This window comes from Lactuca serriola, chromosome 8, assembly GCF_051521515.1.
Source record: "Lactuca serriola cultivar US96UC23 chromosome 8, Lser_US96UC23_V15, whole genome shotgun sequence".
Taxonomy (NCBI): domain Eukaryota; kingdom Viridiplantae; phylum Streptophyta; class Magnoliopsida; order Asterales; family Asteraceae; genus Lactuca; species Lactuca serriola.
In genome coordinates this window covers 62,832,831-62,841,379 of record NC_136415.1, presented here as the reverse complement: position 1 = coordinate 62,841,379, position 8,549 = coordinate 62,832,831, and positions in this window count along the sequence as shown.

Here is an 8,549-nt window from a genome sequence, read left to right as displayed (position 1 = left end):
CAAGCCATTGCACCAGGAAAATAAGGAGTCGTTATAAATAGATTTTAATATCTGTTATAATTGTATCGTATTACTTCCCCCCTTGAAATTATGGACTCACCACATATATGGAGGAACGAAGAGGAGGTCGCTTTGGTTCAAGCTTGGATTATAACTGTAGAGGAGAATTTTCCACCGGGTCCCCCACAAGTTCGTGTTGGATCATTTTGGTCTCGTGTCTGTCATTTGTTTCACCATTTAATGGGGCGTACTCAATATCGAAGAAGAAGAGATGTCAAAGCGAAGTTTCTGGATTTGAAAATAAAGGTGAAACAATTTCAACGTATTTATAACGAGTTGGATAATGAACATGCAAATACGATTGAAGACATTCTACAGCAGGTGGCTTTGGAACTATACCGTTTTGAATATGATGGTAGCGAGTTTACCCACTTAGATGCATGGAATCTTTTAAAGAATGTCCCTTATTTTTAATATGCATGTTGGTTTAGTTAATTGTTTTTCGTTATTTAAGTTGCTTGTTGTTGTATGTGTGTTTTGTTACTATTTAATAAATGTCCATTTCTTTTAATGTATGTTGTTTCCTCAATCGCCAATACATAATACGACATAAAATAAATAACTAATACATAATACTTCATAAAATATAAATGGGGTACATAAATAACTAATACATAATACGACATAAAATATAAACAGGGTACAGGAATAACTAATACGTAACACGACACTAAAATAAAAACGGGGTACATAAAAAACTAATACATAATACTACATAAAATATAAAGGTGCTACATGAATAACTACTGCATTGAGGGAGGTAACAGGACCACCGTTTCATTTGGTATTTCCCAATGCACATGTGATGGTATAGTATTCACCAACTCAGATCCATATGCAAGTCGATACATAAAATTAGTGAACTTGTAATCAACCATTCTGTGAATGGATTCAGATGTACGGGTTCTTAGACGTGCTATAGCGTGGCCACATGATATACCACTTTTTTGCCATTTACCACAACTACATACCCTTCGTTCAAGTTGTACGTTGGTGGTGGCAAAATTGTCATCGACTTCAAATGTATCCCCATACAAACGTCTTGCCTTCCAATTATAAGACTTGTTGAGACATTTTTGAACCTTACTCTTAACGTAAGGGGTCAACCCACCAGACAACCTCCCTGTAAAATTTGATATTTTAATAAAAATAATAGCACAATAAAAAAACTAAATATAATAATCTCCCTTACCCGCCACATCAGCCCGTTCACCATACTTTGATTGTATCGATGTAGTGATTAACTCAATTATCGTTATTATAGGAAACTTACGTGTGGATATAATTTGCAAAATTTCAGGGACGTCAATCGATTTAACATTGTAACGTACTTTTGGGAAAAATGCTCGTGTCCATTTTGAAATCGGTATATCGTCAAGCCAGTAAATTGGACTCCTAAGCAAGGTGCAGAAAGGTGGTTTCCTACATGTACTTTGCAACCTTTCCAAACACAAGTAAAAATCATCAACGATATATGCATTACATGACTTCCAAAACAATGATTCGACTTCCGTATTGTTATGTCTGACAGACTCACGTATTTTTCGAGCTATATCTTTAGGACAATATCCATGATAGGAATCCAGGTAGGCACTCTGAACACCAAAGTCTATTTTATCACATAGGTTGCTTATGAAACCAACCTCTATGTCCTCACCTAAACAATCTTTTAACCTCATCATGAACCATCTCCATGATTCTTCACACTCTAAGGTTCCCAAACCAACTGCTAAGAGTAGTGGTTCATGATTTCCATCTAAAGCCACTGCGAAGTACATTGTTGTCAGATAGTTCCCAAGAAGGGGTAAATAACCTACATATATCAGCGGTATCATGCACCTAAGGAAGGTACGAATCTACATAAAAACGAACACATATTAGTGATAAGTAAAAAGTAATCGAGATACATTACCATGAAATATTATATAACTCAATAAAAGAAGTATGTTATACCACGCAACCTAAAGCCACAAAACAGAATTGAAAGCGGTTGGTATCAGTTTTCTTAATGGCTGTGAAGGTATTAGGATTTGTTCTTTGAAGGTTATGCAAGAAAATTGGTAGTTGAGAAAAGCTTCTTTCGGTGCAAGTACTCATTTTCAAAACCGATGAAAGTGTTCTACAATCATCACACAAATGTAGTATCACACAAATGCAATTATAAATAGAAAATATTGTATCTCTACTGTTCAAAATTCATAGTTTAACCTTTTAAATTCATAGTCAAACCAGTTCATTTTATAGTCAAATTTCACTGACCGACATGACAATACTACAGAATGTACTTGTCTGCAGTTCATAGTTCAACTTTTTAAATTCATAGTCAAACCAATTCATTTCATAGTCAAACATCATGCATCGACAAGAAAAGACAAGACAACACAATGTACTTGTCTGGATTTCGTAGTTCAACCTTTTGAATTTATAGTCAAACCAGTTCATTTCATAGTCAAAAAGAATTGTCTGTAATATGATTTCTTCTATAAATGGGTGTCACTCATTATGAAAAATTTAACTGAGAAAGTAACTCCGATTTAAAAGAAAAAGAAGGTTAATGGCATACTGCAATTGCGGAGGAGAACATATCGTTAGGATTTCGGGTACAGCTAAAAACCCAGGAAGATTGTTTTACGCTTGCCCATATTTGGTATCATGTTGTTAACGTCATTCAAATTTAAACCCTTGTGTTTACATGACAAAAATTTATTTTCTTACTGTCAATGTTAAATTTAACAGGGACCAAAATGCGGGTTTATCAGTTGGGTTGATGAAGAGAAGGACCAATCATCTATGGTAATAGCTAAAGTACCTAATTCTAATAAGCTCTTTCAATCAGAAAATAAGAAGTTAAAGATAGCATTGGTTTGTAGTTGGGTGTTGTTCTTGGCAGTTCTTGTTTACAAGTTGTAAGCTTTTTAATATTGTTTTTATGGTTTTGAAGTTGTTAGGTCAATAAATTGTTGTATTTGTACTTATGTTTAGAACAGTGTACTTGTAACGTTAAAACAAATGTTGTAGTCGTTCTTATGTTGTATGTATTGATAAGTTATTAGTAGGTTATTAATTTGTTGTAATTTTCGTAACGTTAAATTTTTTGCCATCCGTTGACGAAACTGTAAAAATAAACTAATAATCAAATCCAACATTAATTTAGATATACAATTATATAATCCAACTACATAGGACAAAGACTAGACCCCCAATAAATTTTTGCCATCCGTTAACGGAACTCTAAAGCTGCGTTCTTTGGGTCAATAAGAACACGTATTGGTTGACCTGAAACGAATTGCTCCATAAACATACAAACAAAAACAACGCAATCTCCCAAATGACTACTTTGTTGGGGAACATTTTCTTCATAAATGAATTGCATATTCAATGGAATCCTTGGGATGTTCCTCCGGGCCCAATACTTAATCTTGTCCAAATAATTTGAACCCGACGTTCAAATTTGGAAAAGATTCCTTCAGATTTGAATTTTTCATAAGCCCCTCTACCAATACTGTCATAAATATGCACTTCCATTGACGCTAATCGTAGTTCCCCAAATAGCCAACGATTAGGGGATGAATGAATCGGCAATAGGACCTGTATAAGGATCATAAAATAAAATTATGTTTCTTTACATCACAATACAAAAACATAACAAAAATAACGATATTATTTTCAATATAAACAATTAAGTTTACCGTATCAACATCCCACCAAGCAACCATGAAGTTGGGGTACGTAGCAATACCAGCCATAAACGCCTCCAACCCTGCCCTTCTTCCAAAGCATGAGAAACAAAAAAATTTTGGAGGCATTATTGTATGTCGGTCGCCCTCAAACCGTCTCACCATCAATAGTCGGTACTAAATGGTTATATGCTGCACACATGATACTTTTGTTATTGACTAAAAAACAATTAACTTTTAAAATAATAAATTAACAATTAATTTACCGATGACTCCATCCACCGTGTGTATGCCCAAACAATGAGCTCCAAAAATTTCTATCTAACACGAAATTAAACAAACGATGCTGGACATCATATGAATGAAATAAATAATTTTGGATGACAACCTCACCGCCTGCTACGTAAGGTTGCAGGCGCAACATGGAGAAGTCGTGAGCAACACCAAAAGCTGGAGGAGGAACGGGACTTGTTGATTTGATATCAACCTTCTTTTTTGCTCTTCTTTTTTGCTTCGGTGTCGTGTGCAACTAAAAACAATATTCAAATGTTTAAATCTCTATCTTTCTAATAATTCACATAAACATAAAATTATGAGTTTATAAATAAAACGAATACCTCGGTGTAAGGAGGACACAAATATTGTGATGGTTTTCGAGTCCTCGGTTTATTGGGTGTAACTTCTTTGCCATCAACACCATACTCATCAAAATAATCTACAATTCCCGTAATTATTATTTCATCTTCGTCCGGCACCTAATTTAATAAGCAATAATCTCTAATTAAAAAAATGTTTCAATATACTAAAAGCAAAATATAAATTAATGTAAGTATCAGAACCTCTTTAGCTTCATTATAATCATTTACGTCAAACACATCATCATCAAATTTGTTCCCTGCATTGTCATTCCTCTCCTCCAACTTCTACATTAAAAATAAAACTTTATACTTAATAACGAAAGACACATAATTTAATAAGCAATAATCTCTATTTAAAAAAATGATTCAATCTACTAAAAACAAAATATAAATTAATGTAAGTATAAGAACCTCTTTAACTTCACTATAATCATTTACATCAAACACATCATCATCAAATTTGTTCCCTGCATAGTCATTCCTCTCGTCCAACACCTACATTAAAAATAAAACTTTTTACTTAATAACGAAAGACACATTAAAAAGTAATTATTAAAATCGTAAAAGTAATATCTATAACAACCTTGTCGTCTTGAATATCACCAAAAATATTTTCAGTTGTATTATTTTTATTCATCACTTCATCTTGTACAACCTATATTTTCAAATATAAAATACGAACACAAATATTCATATATGTTAATAAAATTTAAAAAATAATGTAGCGTGTAACTAACCCGTTCATCAAGTTTTCTTTGGAATACTACAGGCTCTTCAAAATTTATGTTATTCCAAATTTCTTCATTATTCACTTCTTCAACAAAAACCTCTGTAGGTTGTCGGTTCATAAACACATGCTGCTCCAGTGCATGTAGCTGTTTCAACACCTCGTCTAGGTTGTGTTTCCCATTGCCCCTACCTCTACCATGAGAGCGACCACTGGACGACATACTAAACGAAGATTCGTCTTGTCTCCTAAAATGGTCCCGTACTGGGGATAGAACTGCTTTCCCTTCACCATATACATACTCTTGAAATGACATATAATAACAAGATGTCATCTCACCATCACTCGGTAACATGTTTTGTCTTGGTGGTTGCCCCTCCTAAAAAACCAAACATATTAAAAATGCACATAAAAGTATAATAATCAAGTTTATTAATAATAAACGAAAAATTTATAAACCTGTAGCTTTAAAAAAATCTTGTTCACGTCAACCCATTTCAATTTTTTTGTTCCACTCCATCGTTTCATCCGAGGCATGTCTTTATTTTTTCTCAATACTAATCCACATGCACGAACAGCCGGAATCATCTCATATATCCATATCTACAATTTTTTTACAATTACAGTAATAAAAGTTAAAATTAAAATAAAAAACATAACAATAAAACAATTTAAATATAAGAAAATTTTTATACCCTTATTGGAGCCGTAAATCCTGAGATGGAGTACTTTAAAGTTTTACGACGCTCAGGAAGTGATAAATAATTATCTATTTTGTTCCATGTATCCTCAAGGTCAACATAAGTAAAATCCCAAAGATAGCTACCCCAAGCGAAACTAACAAAACAAAAAAACAAAATTGGTTTTTATATAAATTATAACTTTAATAAAATAAAACTTTTAACGTAAACAAAATATATCTGTTCCAGAAATCCAAATTTTAAGCCAAAAAAAACCAATCTTGTGGCACCTGATCATTAATTTATTTTCCCAAAAAACCTTCACACAAAATGTATATCAAACATACTCTAACTGCATCAACGTCGTCAACTTCTAAGAATGTTCGATTTAAAATTAAACGTTTCAGGTCGCCGATTTTCACCGAACTATTGGTATGGTCCGAAAATAGCCGCTCACGCAATAAACATATTTTTTTACTAGTTAATAATTTTTCCGACGCTTTTTTCCCAATGTTTTTTGGATACTCCCCAAAATTGAAGCCGGTTATCAAACAAAACTCTTCTGGCCCATAAACCATTTTCGTATTGCCTACTCGAAAATATAATCGTTTTATTCTATCTGGAGATAAAACAGGGTCCGGCCGGATCTGATGAAGGAACATTTTATGGAATAACAATGCGTCCCCTTGTAAACGAGGGACATCCATAAAAATAACCAAATACAGTATCTATGAAAATGGCACGTCTGACACCATCTAAAACTTCAAATACTTCCCATATATTACCGCCCGAGCCTTTTAAGTTCACAATTGCTTTCATATTGATAAAACTAAAATCATGCTGCAAAAAAAACACAAAAACAAATTAGAGAACTAAAAAATATTTTGTTTTTAAAATATATGATTATGAACTGCAATAAGTACATAAACAATTAGTAATGCAAATACAAATTCTTAGTTAATAATTTATATATTTACTATAAAAAACAATAACATACACATATATAAACAATTTTCCAAGTTATACAACAAATATATTTATGATAAAAAACAATATCATACATAATTATATAAACATTTTATTAAACAAATTTTCAACTTAAACGACAAATATATAAACAATTTTTATCTTTCTAAATATATAAACTAACATTTTATAACCATATAAACAAATAATTCTTCAAATAAAACGACAACCAAATTAACAATTTTGCAAGTTATACGACAAATATATATAAATTTTCAACTTATACGACAAATACAAACAATTTCTAACAATATATATACGACAAATTTTCAACTTATACAAATGTTATACTTATACGACAAATATATATACAAACGACTATTTTGCACATACTGTAATTTAACTATTTTTCACTTTATATAAACAATTATACGATAAGAATATATAAGTTTTCAAGTTATAAAACAACTAAACAAAAAAACAAAAATAACAAACTGTAAATATTATTCTAACAATTTATTTAAATTTAAACCACCAGATGCACACTCTATGCAGTCTTTACTTGTACATTCAAACAACCACTAACAAAATAACATTTAAAGTTCAAGTATACTAAAGAAATATTAAAACTATCAAACACAACAAAATTACCCTTTCAAAAACTTTATAATTTCTATTTTTTTACACTAAATAATATAATAAATGATAAAATAAAAAAAAGTTAAAACATTAAAAGAGTTAAAATCTAACCATATTTGCGGGATTGTTGACATAATCATCAATTTTCTTCAAAAACTAGCCAAAATCGCGAGAAAAACCCACAGATAGAGAGAGTTTTTGTGTAGAAAAGGGTGAAAAATGGAGAAAAAAAACGTTTATATAGTGAAAACTAGGGGAAATCGCAGATGGAATGGTGATTTCGCAGATGGAATGGTAATTTCGCAGATGAGGCATTTCCATTTGCGAAATTGAAGGTTATTTTTGCAATTTCGAATTTTTTTGGCTATTTTTGTAATGTAATTATTGTAAATGGCTATTTTTGTCATTTTCTCTAAAAAAAAAGGTTTAACTTGCTATCGAACTTCATCCTTTGGGCGACTCAACTCACTCAACTTGACTTGTATTTCGTGTTTACAAATTGACTTGTACTGATTTATAAAATCTAAAAAGTTATATTATAACGATTTATTATTCTCAACAATATAAATGTGTTGCTAATTTACTATACTTGAAATCGCCTGGTAGTCAAAAGAAAAAGAAAAACAGGCAAAACTTTAACATGAAGCACTCGTAATTTAGCGTGTGTCCTTTTGCCATGCTATCCTCATTGTGCTTTACATCAATAGTGATGAATGAGATCTTATCTTTCAACACTTTGCCTTTTTTCCGTTTTATATAATGATTTGATGTTAAATAATTAATGTACACACTTTCTTGATCTTCGCATTATTTAGAATCCCCACTTATACGGCTAATAAGATGATACGTACGAAAATTATACTAAACAAATCCTATATGTGTATAGCAATATCATTGGAATCTCGTTAGGTGCTTGGGACGACTATTACTCTCTGCGGTCGATCTGGGAGGAAGTCAGCCGCGTGGACTAGGTCAAAATTCTTCAAAGTTAACCGTGATTGTCCTTTGGTGAAGATATATGTGTATCGGTACCAGTGGCGGACGCAGACTGTTTTAGTAGGGGTGTCCCTCGTACTTCAAGCGGGTGCACCTAATAGAAAAAACTAAAAAAAATAAATAAATAAAAAAAATTACACTGCGTGCCGAAAATTGAGCAGTGGCC